General features: G+C 46.4%; 1 protein-coding gene across 1 annotated transcript in view; it reads left to right on the top strand.

Annotated features, from left to right (window-relative positions):
* Nucleotides 1-4,446: 4,446 nt before the first annotated feature.
* The window catches only part of MSH5 (mutS homolog 5), a 1,348,607-nt gene continuing 1,336,122 nt past the window's right edge, over nt 4,447-16,931 (top strand). Inside the window, exon 1 of the mRNA XM_086920580.1 lies at nt 4,447-4,635. The gene's annotated coding sequence lies outside the window, so the exon portion shown is untranslated. The remainder of the gene's footprint in view (nt 4,636-16,931) is intronic.

Raw genomic sequence — 16,931 nt, 5'->3', positions numbered from 1 at the left:
GTGAGCGGCGAAGCGGGACCCGCGCAGCGGGTACCGCGAGGCGTGGGTGGTGGGTCCTGAAGGAAACAGAAACGCCGTCTTCCGAGTCAGATTTCTGCAAAGGAGTGTCCCCAGATGCCAGTAAACGGAGGCTGCTGTGCATGTGCAATATTAAAAGTGCCCTCTTTGCATCTCCATTGTTAGTTTATAGAGGCACGAAAAGAGCGCTGAAGAATACGGAGCACACTGCACTCTCCCCTGTCTAGCAGAGCACAGAATAAGGAGCACACTGCACCTCTTGTTTAGCCAAGCACAAAATAATAAGGAGCACAATGTCATCTCTCCTGTATTGCTGCAAGTGAGCAGTGCACTGAATAAACAAGAGGCTTACTGAAGTCTCTCATGCCTAGCAATAAGGACCACACATCACTCTCTCCTGCCTAGCAGAGCACAGAATAAGGAGCACACCGCACTCGCTCATGTCTAGCTGCAAGAGTGCAGTGTACTGAATAAACAAGGAGCATGCTGCACTCTCTCCTACCCCACTACACGAGAGGAAAGCACAAAATCATTAAGAACACTGCTCTAGCCTGACCAGCTGCACGAGCACAAAATAGAGAGCACAGAATGAATAAGGCGCACACTGCTCTTTCCCGACTAGCTGCACGAGCACAAAGCACCTAATAAATAAAGAGCGTACTATTTCCCTTGTGTAGCCGCACCAGCGCAGAAACCACAATAAGAGCACACTACATTCTCTCCTACTCTGCTGTGCACATAATAAACAAGGAGCACATTGCACCCTCTCCTGTCTAGCTGAGAGCAGAATAATATTGAGCACACTGCACTCTCTCCTGCCTAGCTGCACGAGCAGTGCACAGAATAAACAAGGTGGACACTGCACTCTCTGCTGTCTAGCAGACCATAGAATATTAGGCACACTGCTCGCTGCATGAGTGCCCTGCACATAATAAACAAGGAGCACACTGCACTCTCTCCTGTCTTGCAGAGGACAGAATATTAATGTGCACACTGCACTCTCTCCTGCCTAGCTAGACGAGCAGTGCACAGAATAAACAAGGTGGACACTGCACTCTCTGCTGTGTGGCAGAGCATAGAATAATAAGAAGCACACTGCACTCTGCCCTGTCTCGCTGCACGATTGCCGTGCACAGAATAAACAAGGAGCACACTGCACTCTCTCATGTCTAGCAGAGAACCGAATAATAATGAGCACACTGCACTCTCCAGCTTAGCCACTGCACTCTCTCCTGCCTAGCTGCACGAGTGTAGTGTACAGAATAAACAAAGGGCACACTTTACTCTCTGCTGTCTAGCAGAGCATAGAATAATAAGGAACTCACTGCACTCTGTCCTGTCTAGGTGCAAGAGCTCATAGCACAGAATACTGAACAGCATGCTCTCCTGTCTTGCTGCAAAAGCGCCGTAGGACTAGGGAGTGTGGATTCGCATGTGTCCTTACATGCGTAGTGGCGCGCGAGGCCATGCCCGGCTGCCAGCAGCAGCGCGGCGGCCAGGGCAAGCAGCTTGGCTTTCCTCACGCTGAAGTGGTAGTTGATCTCGCGCTTGCCCAGGTTGTAGGCCAGGGCCGCCATCTTGGCTCCTCCATGACAACAGTGTGCGATGAAGCGAGCGGACGCTGAGGGGCAGGACTGGGTCGGCAGCAGCAGCAGGAGCCGGGAGATGGAGGAGGAACTAGAAGCTGGGGGAGGCAGAGGCTGGCTTGCCGCCGAGCCCAGCTGCCTGGGGGCCTCGCCTGTGTCATCGTGTCCCTCCTCCTCGTCGGATGAAGACAGTAGCAGCGGCTCCCCCTCGGCATCTCGCTTCCCCTGTGGCTGCTTCTTCTTCTTGGACCCCTTCTCGTCCTCTAGGTGCGGGCAGGGGGCGTCCTTCTCCCCCACGCTCTCCTTACGGTAGCGGGCCGCCACGGTTAAATGCTTGGACTCGGCTTCGCTGGTGTCCGCTGCCCCCGTCGCGCGGTTTTGCTCCCGCCCGTCCGCCGCTGACATCTAGCCCAGTAGGCAGCGGTTTGCCCCCCAGCGCTCGGCGGGAAACTCTGCCCTGCCTCGCCACTGGCACTCTGGCGACAACCCGGGTCTTTGAAATCAGACTTGGCGGCTGAGCCTGCCTTTTGGGATCAAGGTCCTGCTCTTGCATACAACCCACGCCTCCTTATTAGGGTACTCTTTCCACAAGCTTCTGTCGTTCGGTTTGATGCGCGCCTACATGGGCGAGGTCCCCTCACCTCTAGGACACAACTCAGTTTGGGACGCTGGTTTGTTTTCTCTGCGGAGACTCCAGCCTGGGTTAGCCCAGTGTCCCAACTTTTTGACTCCTGCTTCAGTGTCGGATGTTCTTACCCCAGCTGAGAGACCTTATTCTAGGGGAGTCCGCCTTCTTGCCCAATTTCGGAGCTTCGGTTGAGACCCTAAGAATAGGATCCGACTGCTTCCCCAGCACAGGCGTCCCACCCTCGGTAGTTGAGGCAGTTAAGTTGTTGTCGTCTGCTTGCAGAGTCAACTTGACTTGTTTCAGGAAGAAGTTTTTTGTTCGATCTTTTCTCAGGTGCGGTTAAAAGAATAACGTCCAGTTTCCTCGAAGTTGAATTTCAGCTTTCGTTTGTAGAAAAATAAGAAATCGTCGAAACAATCTGCCTTTAAGTACTGTCCGGTAAATGTAATCTTAATGCTCAAAACGGTACTCGCGGTTCCAGAGGGGGAGTTCGAGCCCAAAGTCACAAACTTAATGTTACTAAGGGAACTAATAAAAACAAACAAGCATCTACGGGCAAACGGACAGCCGGAGGGGGGGGCGGACACGGACAGCGGGAGCGGGAAAGGCACGGACAGCGGGAGGGGGGGCGGGAGCGGCACACGGTCAGCGGGATGGGGGGCAGGAACGGGCACTCACCTGGACTTCTTCCGGTGGCGGTCGGCCTGGAATGAAGAAAACAAACCTTAAAATTTGTTTTTTTTAAAAACGCCCACTGGCGTGATGACGCGCACAGAGGGGCGGAGAGGGAAGAAATCGCGGGAACGCCCACGAATCCGGCCATGACGGACAGATCTCTGTTCCAATGGCTAGCCTCCATTTATGGAGCAGCCAATGGAACAGAGGGGCTGATTCCCAACCAACATATTATTCCCATTAGGTTTTCACCTTCGTGAAAAGCTGCGCAGTGCGCAGCTTTCACTTGGCGATACCTAAAAATGTGCACTTTTAATATATACTTAGCAAATAATCAGCAGTGCTAAGGTGAAACGCTTCCATGTGTTAAAGAAATACTTTTTTGAAATTTGAAGACATCTACCTTACTTTACCATAATATGTTTGTTGTATGATTTACATGCCTGCTATTTTCAGACTCGGCTCCTTCACAAGCTATGAGAGCCAGAGACCACCCTTTACTCAGCTGTCCCTGTTAATTTATCGGCTCGCCAATCTCTTCTTCATGGATGAGGAACACTTAATGTAAATCCTTTGCCTGGTCTTAGCCACACTCTTTTGACCCTTTGAAAATATACATAGAACATATACATCATACATAGAAGGCTTTTGGTCATTCTCTCCATCCATTGGTTCGTTGCAGTCACCTACATTTTGATTCTGTCCACCGCATCATAGAGCATAGCGCAATGAGTATGCCCACATCAGGTATTGGCTCGCCTCACAGTGAATGATGGCATTATGCACGTGTACATTGTGATTTTCCACATTTTTGTACACGCCGGAATATAAAAAAAACTGGTCTTGCCAGTAAAAAAACTGGCACGGTGGAAACCCTAATGGTCAGCCATCTAAGAACAGATCAACGAAAACAAGCATTGAATAAGCCAATAGGTCTACAGCCAACGTCAGGCCTATTAGCATTGCCAATACTTAACATAGCATATTTGCCTCTCTTTTAATGTAGAACGATTTAGACAGCACTAAAATATTTCTAAGTGAATTTGGCACATATTTACTTCTCAGGTTTCGAAGAGAGGTAACAACTATCTTTCGCTAGTTTTCCAAAACTTTTAAAGGACGTAACACTACAGGCCAGGAACCAACTCAGCCAGAATACTGGCAGAAAGTTGAGCTTTGGTCATAAATGCTCGTGGTTTCACAGTAGCTGCACTTGACTCTGTAGCTTCCCCCTCCAGCTGAACATGGGAACTGCCAGGCTTACCCCTGAAAGCTGATGGGTAGATTCGAGAATGTCACCTGAGGAGGGAACGTAGAGCAGGCACTTTCCACGCAGCCAGTTAAAGACGCGCGACAGATAACCGTCCGCCCGCCCCGCCCCCCGTTCATTGCTGCGTTTCCCATTGGTTGGTTGCAGCCGCCTCGCGGGAACGCGTGCGCGCTGCTTGCAGTCAGGCGCCAATTAAGTTTGACATGTCACGTGTGGATTAGAAGACTGTTCACTGTTTTCTCACAGGCGACGTCAGCGAGCCTCCTCTGATGCTGCTGCCCCTAAGCGTTTCTTTTGTGGAGAAAGTCGGTGTTTCCTGTCACTGCGATGTGAGTCGTCTTTGATAAATTCACGTTAGGAACACCTTGCAACCCTTAGAGGCACCCATCTCCGATTATCTTGGGCGAAGTGGGTTTGCAGTCTCCTTCCAAGCAGCACTGGAAAAGAATAACAGCAAGGTACAATGGATACGTTTCGGTGTTTTTCGTTTGACTGTCGTGTTGACAGTGCTGTGTACACTGGCGTGAGTTTTAATAATTCAGATGGCACCAGGGTTGACGCATCTTTCTTATCAGACACTGAAACGGAAACAAGAGTGTTCTTTAACCATACATTCCAACAGTCGTGATTTAGCTAGGAGAAAAGCAAAGTTTGTATGCCAGAAATGACTTTATTTTTGCTTTTTTATGCTCAAAATCTCTCTTGCTTCAGAGTATAAGGGGAAATAGCCTTTCACCGTTCCCCATTTTAAAATCCCTATTTATTCTGTTCCTGCGTGTTGCTATAAAGGACCTCTGGTTCCTGGGGTGTAGGTATGAAATAGTGTAAACCATCAGCTTACAGTATTGCCCATGTTCTGGAGTGATAACGTTTAACTCGTGGACTACTTCCCAGTGCTGAACCCCTTTTCTTGATGTTAGGAGAACTTGTTGCTCAACCTTGACTCTTTTGTAGGAAACCAAGAGAATGTTGTGTATTTTTCTTCTTTAAAGTGACATCCACAAAAAGTTTTCTGTTAAGATTGCTTGTTTCCAGCTTTCAGAAACATGTACCAAAAAGCAAGTGTTACACCTCAGTTTTTGCATTTTTTTAAGTGGTAGTGTGGAGCTGAACCGTAGTAGTCATCTGGACCCCAATATATAGATTCATCAGATTTTTATATTTTTTTAAAAATTATTTTATTTATGAATTTTCAAACAGAAAAAAGGGTGCAGCCGTAAACTCATCCTGTACCTCATACATATCATTAGTTGTTAAAAAAAATCAGTACATTAGCATAATTAAAAACATGAAATCAGAGTCAAATCATTTCATCAATAGCAGTTTATCCATACAGTGTTGGTCAGTCGTCTTCAGAATGGTTCAGCATGTAGGCAGAAAACGGACCCCACACATCTCGTTGCCTTGAAGCAGTTGATAATTCTACTGCATAACAAGTGAGCTGGTCACGACAATAAGCGATATCATGTAACCACTATTTCAGCTTGGGTGCGGATCCACCACCCCAATTAATTGCAACCCAACGTTTGGCCAGTTGCAACAACATTGACACCAGTTTACGAGCACTCGGCTGAATTTTAGAGATGGTACCCAACAAACATATCTTAGCATCCCATATTATTGTGTCACCCACCAATTCAGTCATAGCCGTCATTACATCTCCACAGAAAGCAGCCACATTCGGACATGCCCACGCTAAGTGCATAAAATCGGCGGTTTCAGCACCACACCTTTTACAACAATTTGTTTCCCTAAGGCCATATTTATAAATTTGCGCTGGCGTATAATACATCTGATGAATGAATTTGTAATGAATGAGTTTAAAATTCCCATTTACCGCAAAGCAACCAGTCATCTTACAGCATTCTTCTTATTTATCATCCGTAAGCGGCTGTGGGAGACAGCCATTCAATTTATCATTAGAACTGGTCACCTCTGCACTTTCATCCAGCTGCGACACAGAGTAGAGCTGCGATACAAATTTAGTTTTAGTTTGTGTAGTGTAAATTCGATGCAGAACCCCCAGGACTGTGGGTTCCTCAGGGAAGCATGGAAATAAACCCCGCATGGCAGATCGCAGCCTTGTGTAAATGAATGTGGACATAGCCTCATTCGTCCCCTCTTTCATGAAATCCTGTAACGTGAGAAATTTCCCACCAGGGTACGCATCTCCTATGTTACGCATCCCAGCATCATTCGAGATTTTAAGGGTCCCAGTTTCCCCCGTTAACAAGAGTCCAGCATGATGAAGGAGAGGCATCGCCGGGGCATACAACGGAAGCCGCTGAGCACGCTTACCCAGCGTATGCCATGCTAGCACTGTGCATTGTACCGTGTCTATCTCATCACGCTCAAACACCGAGTACTGATTCACAATCATTGCCTTGAAGGAAAGGGGTTAACATCACCGGCTTCCACCGCAACATGCGGTGTGAAAGGCGGCGCTTTTAGCCAATAATAAGCAAACTGTGCCTGCGCACATAGATAACATAGGTGCATGTTGGGTACTGTAAACCCGCCCAGCGCGTAAGGCTTTGTTAATGTCTCCCAGCTGACTCGGGGCTTCTTGCCCCCAGTGCAAGAGTAATCAATAGGGAACGCAATGTAGTAAAAAAATGCTGCTTGAGGGTAATAGGTACATTTACAAACGGATACAAAAAATTTGGCAGCACTACCATTTTGATTAACGTTGGAGGTAAACGGATCCACCGAGCCACCTGATCTTCAAACTTAGATATCGCTGTACCATAATTGGTTCTAATGACTTCCTGAGGGTCCCTATGAATCCACACTCCAAGATACTTAACAGGATCAGTAGCCCACTCTAAAAGATAGTTCAGCACAAACCGCTACGTGCAGTCTGTAAGAGAGTAGACTATGGACTTGTTCCAATTGATGGCTAGCCCAAAATACCATTCAAAACGGATGTATTTACGAATTGCCTGCTCTAAATGTTGTGCTGGTTTCCTTTTTTTTAAAATTTATTTTTATTGAAAGTTCATAGCAGCAAAGCGTACATTAAAATCAGCAGTATATATAAATATATCCACATATATATGTATATAAATATATAAATACACATGATACATACAATAGATACAAAAGATACAATAGATACAACCATTAACTAGAAGCAGTATTTAAGAGGAGAGACATAAAATAAGGCAAAATAAAACAAACCATTCGGATCATAAACCCCGACAGCCCACGATGTGATCTATAGGATCCCACACCTAGACTTCCTCCACCTGGCCACTGGTGCCCATACCCGTAGCCCCATTTCTCTAGATTTAATTCCTTTGAGAGCATACAGTTCTGACTCAATATTGTGGATCCCTAACAGCCTACACATCCACATTTGAAAAGTTGGAGGCTCCACATCCTTCCATGCAGCAGTAATTAGTATCCTGAAAACAGCTGTCGATATAAAGACCAGCGCCTCTATCTCTATGCTCAGACCCAGCTTTGCATCTCAACCAAATAATAAAAGAGTAGGGGATAGGTCTATTCTGACAGCTAGCAGCCCCTCTAAAAACAGCATTTTAAGACCCTTTTTAACTTATACTATACACCAGCCAAATTGTTTAAATGGGGCAAGAGATTAGACCATAACTGTCCCAGGTGTGGTAATGGGCCAGCAGATGTATTGCATATGTTTTGTAGCTGTGTAAACTTGGGACCCATCAAAAAAGAAATTGAAAAGTTGTGCTGGTTTCCTTACATACAAGACCATATCATCGACATACATGGACACTGCCAACGGCCGTTGGTAAAACCGGAGTGCCGTACCTGCATGCCTTTGCCTCCCCACACATGCAAGCGGTTCGAACACAACTGCAAATAGCAGGGGCGATAACGGACACCCCTGCTGGGTGCCCCGCTTAATCGGAGCACCTCAGACGTGTGCCCATTTATACGTACCCGAGCTACTGGATCCGTGTACAGCAAACAAGACCAGTTGGTGAAAAAAAATGGCACACCCATTCGATGCATCACTGTAACATATAAGTCCAGGCAATAGAATCATACCACTTTGCGGCGTCTAGGAGAACCGCAGCCGCTGGCAGTTTGGGATTTAAAAGATGCATGACAGCAAACAGCGCAAGCAAGTTGTGCGCCGTGGACATAGCGGGAATAAAGCCAGACTGGTCCGGAAGGACCATCACAGGCAACAACAAGTGCAGCCGGGTGGCTAAAACTTTTGCTAGAATCTTTACATCCGTGTTCATGAGTGATAGTGACCTATAAGACTCACAGCGGTCTGGTGGCTTACCATGTTTTAACAAAGCTACAATTAATGCCTCCCTAAGCGAGTCTGGCAGCCTCTGCTGTTTGAAAGCTTTGTCATACATGGCCGTTAAATGGGGTAACATCTCCATGTACTCTTTATAGAACTCATGCGGGAGTCCATCGGTGCCTGCTGCTTTCCCATTAGGCAGAGAAGAGATGGCATCTTTAATTTCCTCGGCTGTCAGCGAGTGCATCAGGAAATCCTGTTGACCCTTAGACAACCAAACCAGAGCCACATCATCCAAATATTGTGCTATTTCCTCTTCACTAGCCGTGGGCCGGCTCCCATACATATCTTTGTAATGCTTTACGAATTGACCGAGAATACCAGCCGTGTCTGATTAGGAAGTGTCCTCCTCCGAGATCGCCTGCACCGTGCAATGTCTTGCCCATGGCTCTACAATTCTGGGGGCTAATGCACGCCCTGGTCTGCCACCCTCGCCATAATACCTAGCTTTACATCGCCGCGACAGATGCCTTACTTCCACATCCGCCAACTCACTATATTCTGACACCTTTTCAAGTATTGCAACCAGGGTGGCATTCTCTGGTGCCTCCTCATACTGCCGTTCCAATGCCATCAGGTCTTTCTCTACCCTTTTTATGGAATCCCGTAGAGATTTGAGCACGCCAGCTCGCAAGCCTATACATGCCCCACGGATAGTCACCTTAAATGCTTCCCATACATTGCCCATACTTTGCACTGATCCGAGATTCTCATTAAAATAATTTTCTATAGTCACCCTTATCCCTTCCCTAAATACTGGGTCTAGCACGCCGAGGGCTGAAGTCTCCATTAAAGCGGGGCTGGAGCATATGCTGACATCTACATGATGAGCAACACAGGTGCATGATCTCATAATTTGCGGGGCAGATGCGCCACCCGGGTAACCCATGTGTTAAAGTCGTGCGTTGCCAGTAATCTAGACGGGACCATGTGTTATGTGTATATGAATAGCACGTTCCCTCCCGCAACCCAGGATGCCTCAGCCTCCAAATATCAGTGAGACCCAGGTCATACATACCATCTCGAACCACCTGCGCAGCTTTTCTAATAGTGGAATTGACGTGTGAGTGACGATCCATCTCTTGGTTCAGCACCACATTAAAATCCCCTCACACATGATGGCTAATGCCGGTAACATATATTTTGTTCCAAAGCATTTTAAAAACCGCCGGCACTATGACATATCGACCATTATCGTCAACCTCTACATAACTACTCTCAAAGGGGATATTTTTTTTAACTAACACCATCACCCCCCACACATTCGAGGAGTATGTAGATGCGAATCGTGCACCCACCCACTTTTTGGCCACAGCAGAAACAGTATGCCTACTGAGATGAGTCCCTTAAAATAGCGCAACTTGAACATTGTGACGGTCTAAATATGCCAATACCTGCCTAGTCTTTATCGGATTGTTTAACCCTTAATCCACGTAATCCAACTAAGTTTCCCTGATTCTACCATTACGCTCCTTGCTGAGGCATTACATGAAACAAATAATCATACATTACAATACCAGAAGGACACCAGAGGCCCAGCGATCCCCTCGATGTACCGAGGGGAGGTCGGGGAAACAATATAATCTCCCTCCCTTTGACATCCTATAGAACAAACACATCCACACTCATTTTAACAGCCATAAGTATTACAATATGCATTTTGGACCTCGCAACCCTGCCACAGAAGCAAAAAATGCTACTTCGTAATTGTCTATAACAGCACTAAGTTAAGCATGACCAGGTGCAACCCACTTCCGGCAGTCAGAACTACCAATACAAAATTATGAACAGCGTCCCCTTATGTCCTCAGAGTTAAGAATGGACCCTGCAAAATGTTACTATCTTAATCAGGATTGTTCTCCACCCAATACACAAAGGGTCATATGATCAACAAGCCTCTAGTGCACAGTCCATGCATCTCAAACCTTGCAGAACTTAAACATCCCGCTCAATCCAGCAGGACATGCGTGCAGCTGCTCATTCTTCATTATCCGCCTCATCCCCATCAGCTCTGCGTGTGCTTTTGCGCTCAATTTGCTTGATGAATTGCATAGCATCTTCTGGGGTCGTGAACAATCGGGTTTTACCACCGTGCTCGATCCGAAGGTGTGCTGGGTATAACATAGCGTATTGTATTTCCAGGGTTTACAGCCGTTTTTTTAACTGTCTGGAACTCCCTCCGCGCCTCTTGCACCGCTGCCGTGAAGTCTGGTAAGTGGTAGTGCCCATCTCCCTCGCCAAGCGAAACGCCGTATCCCAGTCACGATAATTAAGCAACCTTGCTATTATTGGGCGAGGGGTCGCCCCCGGAACAGGTCGAGGCGCCAAAGACCTGTGCACCCGCACAACCACCAGCATTCCAGAGAATTTCTCAGTGCCACAGAGTGTCTTGAGCATGTCTTTGATGTAGAGCTCTAACCTCCCCACATTGGTAGATTCTGGAACAACAAGAATGTGTAGATTGTTACGCCTGGACCTAGCTTCTAAGTCCTCATTCTTTGCATTTATCACAGACAGCAACTTCTCCATTTGCGCACATGCTTTAGCTGTATTCTCAACCTTGTCCTCAGCATTCGAAATCTGCTGCTCAGCCTCTGCCAGGCGCACTCCCTGCTTATCCAGCTTGGATGCCTTACTATCCATGCGAATGTTTAGAGTGTCTATTTTACCATCGATGGTCTACAAACTCTGTTGCATGGACTCTAACACGCGCTCCAACTTACTAGAGCCACCAGCCTCCATGTCCGTTTCTGACGCAACTTGTGACGCTACTTTCTTGAGGCGCTTTGACTCAAAAGTTAACTTGGGTTGCAGCTGTTTATCCGGTTTGGCCATCCCGCCTACGTGGGGGTCCAAAAAAACCAGCACACTGCAAACGCAGGCCTCCGTTCACACGACCAACCGACCAATACACTCCACTTACGCCCCTAGACTAGTGGGCTGCAGTCTTACGGCAGGCGATTGAGATCAGGCGTCACAAAGCCCAGTACTCCAGCTGGACACATTTGCAGAGTAGTAGCTGCACAATTCACCTCGTGTGTGAAACTTCTCAACCCGCCCTCTTTTTAATCCGGTAGGCACCGATGTTGGCAGGCGCAGATATTGACACAGAAGGTGAAGAGATGCTGAAGTCAACAATGAGCAACAGCCTCCACCACCGGCAGACAGACAGTTCAGTCCCAACAGGCACTACACTTTAGCGAGGGTACAGGCGAATTTAGTATTGCTGGTTTTGCGATCTATGGGCACGCACCCCACTACTCGCATACTTCTCTGGCCTTCACCAATGATAGTCAGGAAGCTGCAGAGGTCTTAATCTTTAATCCAGGGCGAGCAAGCCCTCAGACCGTACGCTCCCTTCAGTGCGTCAATCAGCAGCCCCTTCCACTATCTTCCAGTGTCACTGTGAGGATCTGTTTGAAAATGGCGCGCTTATATAGGTCTCCCAGGACTAACAGTGAAATCCAGCGCGCATCAGTAGTAATCGCATAACCCATCAAGTCCAACACACTCTACTTATATCCGAGGCTGCAGTCATCAAATGGCGAAGTGCTGTACAGCCGCTTCCCGATCTCCCTGCCTCTGTGTTCCAACAGCCCATGCTAGCCCTCCGCCACTCTCCTCTGTCCGTTATAGAAAATGGTGGGCGGATAATATCCCCAGTGCTTTACCAACAACTTGCTTTCAGCGACGCAGCCCGCAGTGATAGTTACCGTGAGCCGCGCTCACCCGCTGCACCGGCTCCAACAGTCCTCCCAGGCACTCCGCTCCTACCGCTCTCCCTCCTGCGGCATCTGAGCTCCGAGCACCGACAGCCCGCGCCCAAGCAGCAAGGCCGACACCAGCCCGCACACCACAGCAGCAATCTCGCCCAGTGGGGCCGCCTCACCGTCCTTGCCGTTCCGCAGCACCAATACCTTCCACAAGCTCTCCGCCATTGTCAGCCACGGCTATAGCTCAGCAGCACATCCTCACCAGCATCCTCAGTTCTCAAGGAGCCCGGGCCGCCATTTAACGCAGTCGGCCTGAGTCACCACGTCAGGCGCCTGTATCGCTGATCCTCCACAGATCGTCACCGCCAGGACACCTAAAAATAGCCCACATGAAAGGGGATCACAGCCACAGCAAAATGTTGATAGATGTCACATAGAAAGACAGGATATTTGAAGGAGTATGGCCCCTACCAGCAGAGCTGCACTAAAGTGCGGCCATCTTCCTTCGGCACTCTAGCGCCCCCTCCTCCCCAGATGCATCAGCATTTTACCTAAATAATTCGTCTCCAGTTGATCTACCAGCTATAGACTTCACTCCTCACCAGGAAGGCACAATTTTATCAGACTTTAAACATGAATAAATATTGGACGTTTAAAGCCCTGTGTTCTAGACCAAAAAAAAGGGAAAAGGCACATTTTTTAATTTAGGAAAAAGTTAAATGTGGCACAGAGAAAATATGCATTAAATAGCCAAATGCCACATATTGAAATTGAGAAGAACAGAAACAATCCCTAATTAAGCAAGTCTTGACTAAAACCTAGGAGTAAAATGTCTAAAGAGTACTGACAACATCCCAATAGAAAATCTAAAAACAAATGGACAGTCTTGCCCAAAATGAAGAAAAAGAAATAATCCAAATGTTCACAACCCAGAGGTTTATACACTATTCACACAAGCTATTTCTGATTCTGTAAATTCAACATGGAATGTTCATGATTAGGGTCATATTCGCAAATCAGTAACATTTACATCATAATTAGACATTAACACTATCCCCTTTCTTAAGGTAAGAGAAATCTTCCATCTTCTCACTCAACGACTACAATCCCTAGATGATCAATGAGAAATTAAACATCCCTCTAGCAATGGTTCATTGATTTTTGCACCACCCCATCAACACTTCAAGCCGAAGTCCTTGAAAATGATACATTTGTGTACATGCGTAAGTTCCTTTCAAGTTTAAATACTTTATTCGACAACATTGTCATAAAAGCTTTCATCCCTATCTAAACATAATAAATACTAGTCTAATAGTAAAAAACATATTAAATAACATGCATTAGTGCATTGCTGGCGAATAAGAATCTTTAAAATTTACACATTAAAAAGTATCATCACAGACCAAAGGAAGTTCATGTAGTTCATGGGGGTTTTAAAGTGCGCGTGCGTATTATCCAAGCCCATCCCAGGAATTTGGCCACTGCAATTGCAAGTTGAGGGGCACAATTTGATTTCAGGACCCTGAAAGCCTCGACACATCTCCTTGTGCCCAGATTTTTACATGCCGGTTTCAGCCACCTATTCCTTGGGACAGCGTATAATGGACATACGAATAAAAAATGCAAAATGTCTTCTACATGGGATTTACAATGAGAGCATGTGCTAACATTATCAGGGGACCATTTGACAGTAAAAGGATTTAGGGGCAGGGTGCCGACTCTGAACTGGAAAAACAATTTCCTATCTAGAGGCTTGGAGATCAAATCCCAGTACTGTTCAAACATAGGGAAAGTTTTTATCTCTAGAAACTGGGATGTCAAGGCGGGAGATTGGCTGGAGACCAATGCGGCATTATTTATCATTTCCCAGTATAGCTTTTTTATTGTGTTCTTTGAAGGAAAGTCATCTGGGTCAGTTGCGGACCACAAGTGTTCAAGGTGCAATTTTTGAAGTAGTTTCCTCACTTCTTTTAACCAAACTACTTTGTGGAAGGTATCAGAGTTATCAACATCCAATAAGGCAGCAGCATAGTGACTCAGCTCCGGGGTAGTTTTTATACGCCTCCAATATAAGAGGGGGCGAAGTCTAATCATGTCCGCAATCCTTTTCCTCCCCAGATCATAAAGGAGAGGAGTGGAGGGGGTACTCTGTGGGACCCCGATTAAGCCTCGCAGGAATTTATTTTCTGCCACTGATAAAGCATTCAAATTGGTGAAACCCCAAAGTTCTGACCCATAAAGGCATGCACCCAGCACTTTCATGCCGTAGATCTCCAATGTTGGCTGTATAGGTTTTGTAAATGAAGTTTTATACTTCTTGGCTATTGCCCCTGCCAGCTGATTATATTTTAACATTACAAAATCCATGTGAGATCTCCAATTCATGCTAGCATTCAGAGAGATGCCTAGATAGGTAAAGGCATCCACTTCTTCCAAGAAAGCCCCGTTGTGAACCATTTTCCCCTTGTATTTCTTAGAGGGATTCAGATTCATAAATTTTGTCTTTGATGTGTTTATTTCTAGGCCCCGGATCCGGCAGAATTCTCCAAAAGCGTTTATTGTCTTTTGCAGACCGCTAGGGGTCCGCGAGACCAGCAGAGTGTCGTCCGCGAACATAAGTACTGGAACTCGCTTCCCATCTAGTAATGGAGCGTCTGTCGGAACTTGCTTCAGAAAATCCACAATGCCGTTTATGTAGAGGGAGAATAGCGTGGGGGCCAGGACACAGCCCTGTCTTACTCCTCTCTCCACAGGGAAGGTTTCCGTGACCTCCCCCTGGGCTCCCCACCTAATCCGGGCATAGTTGTTCTCGTGGAGTCTTACAAGCAAAGTTAATAATTCCGGGCTTATTCCTAAATCCCTTAAAACATCCCAAAGTTTTTGACGGGGAACTAAATCAAATGCGGCCTTTAGGTCAACAAAAACAGGGAAGAGGGGACCATTTAGCAGGGTGACGTTCTTCCAATATAAAGTTAAAAAGTGGAACACTTGGTCAACAGAGCTGGTTAAAGGGCGAAATCCGGCTTGATAAGGCGAAAGAATGTCCTTGTCAACTATCCAGGCTTGCAGCTTGTTTTGAACCAGCCTTCCCATCAATTTTTGGGCACAGTCGATGAGGCTGATTGGCCTGTAGTTGCTTGCTAGAGCCTTATCTCCTTTTTTGTAAACTGGAATTATTTCTGCTCCTTTCCACGTTGCGGGAATCTTTGCCCCCTGTGCGATAGCATTCCCAAGCCATACGAAATATTTACACCAGCTATCTCTGTCTAATAAGAAAACGTCAGCCGGTATACCATCAATGCCTGGTGCCCTGCCTCTGGTCACTCCATCCATTGCCTCATGTACATCTTTTAATGTGAATGGTCCATTGGCAAAAAAAACCCTATCTGGAGGAGGGACTGCCTGGGGGCCTATATTGTCAGCGTATTGGGGTTTAAAGAAGTCAACCCAGGACTCCTTCGGGACATGGTTTTTTGGGCATTCCGCTATACCCCCTGAGCCCCATTTTAATATGGCCCAAAACTCTTTCTGATGTTTGTCAGCACATGCCTTCTTCAGATCTAACCAAAGATTCTCATCCCATTGCTTTTTTGCCTTTGCCTGGGTTTTTCTGTATTCGTCCCTGGCTTTCAAAACTCCCGTTTTGGATCTAAGAGCATTACTAAGGTTATGCCTTGCTACTCTACATGATTGGTCGTACCAACCCTTTTTTATAGGTTGTCCATTACCCTTCTTCTTCTTGCCCACTTTCAAGAATAACTTCTGGAGGTTAGCGAAAAACTTTGGCTGTGACTCTTCAATTATCATTTTGAAATTTTCATCGTTCATTAAAACCTGCAGTCTGGCAACTTCATCAATAACTAGCCCCACAAGGACCTGCCTATCCTCTGCATTGGCTACTAAAGTTGTCCATCTAACATGACGAGTGTTGTTTGATGAAACAACATCTGAGGTCATAAGGTTCCTAGCTAAATTTCCTGTCATTATTTTTTGTTCTAGATTAAATATTAAAGACAGAGGGTTGTGATCACTCTCCAGCCTGGATATGACCTGCATGTCGATCACTTTGTTCCAGACTCTAACATCTATCAGAATATAATCAATTCTACTACTTGATCTTAGGTTATCAAAGGTATGCCTACCCTGAGCATCAGAAGGAGTACGGCCATTTACTGCCCTCAATCCTCTGGATAGGCATAAGCTTTTCACCTGAATAGCTACTTGTGACCATTTTTTAACCACTGGAATGTCTAACTGAGGAATTCCCCATTTGGTGTCTTCTTCGTAGGTCAGATCATTGTCCTCACAACCTAGAGGTTCAAATGTTGTATTTAGGTCTCCTCCTACTAAGATGTTGTACTGGGTAGATAACTTCTCTAGGTCAGCATCTAGATCTACTACTATATCTGAGGGTATACCCCCTAGGGTCACCCTAGCATAGATGTTGTATATTGCCAGCTTGCAACCATCGTTACAAGTAAGCAGTATAGAAAGTAGGTCACTATTAGAAATAAGGTTCTGCTTAGTGGTGCATTGCAGAGCTTGCCGTATCCAAATGATTAAACCCCCTGAAGGGCGTCCCTTTGCATTCTTCTTCGCGGGCACATGAAAGTTTAAGAATCCCAGGCGAAATACTGGTGACACTGACCATGTCTCTTGTAACAGTACAATGTCCTAAGAATCTATAAAGTCGCACCATTCCGGGGTCTCAATTTTATGTTGGATACCTGCAATGTTCCAAGAG

This window comes from Lissotriton vulgaris, chromosome 5 (assembly GCF_964263255.1).
Source record: "Lissotriton vulgaris chromosome 5, aLisVul1.2, whole genome shotgun sequence".
Classification (NCBI taxonomy): Eukaryota; Metazoa; Chordata; class Amphibia; order Caudata; family Salamandridae; genus Lissotriton; species Lissotriton vulgaris.
This window is presented reverse-complemented; position numbering and strand designations above follow the sequence as displayed.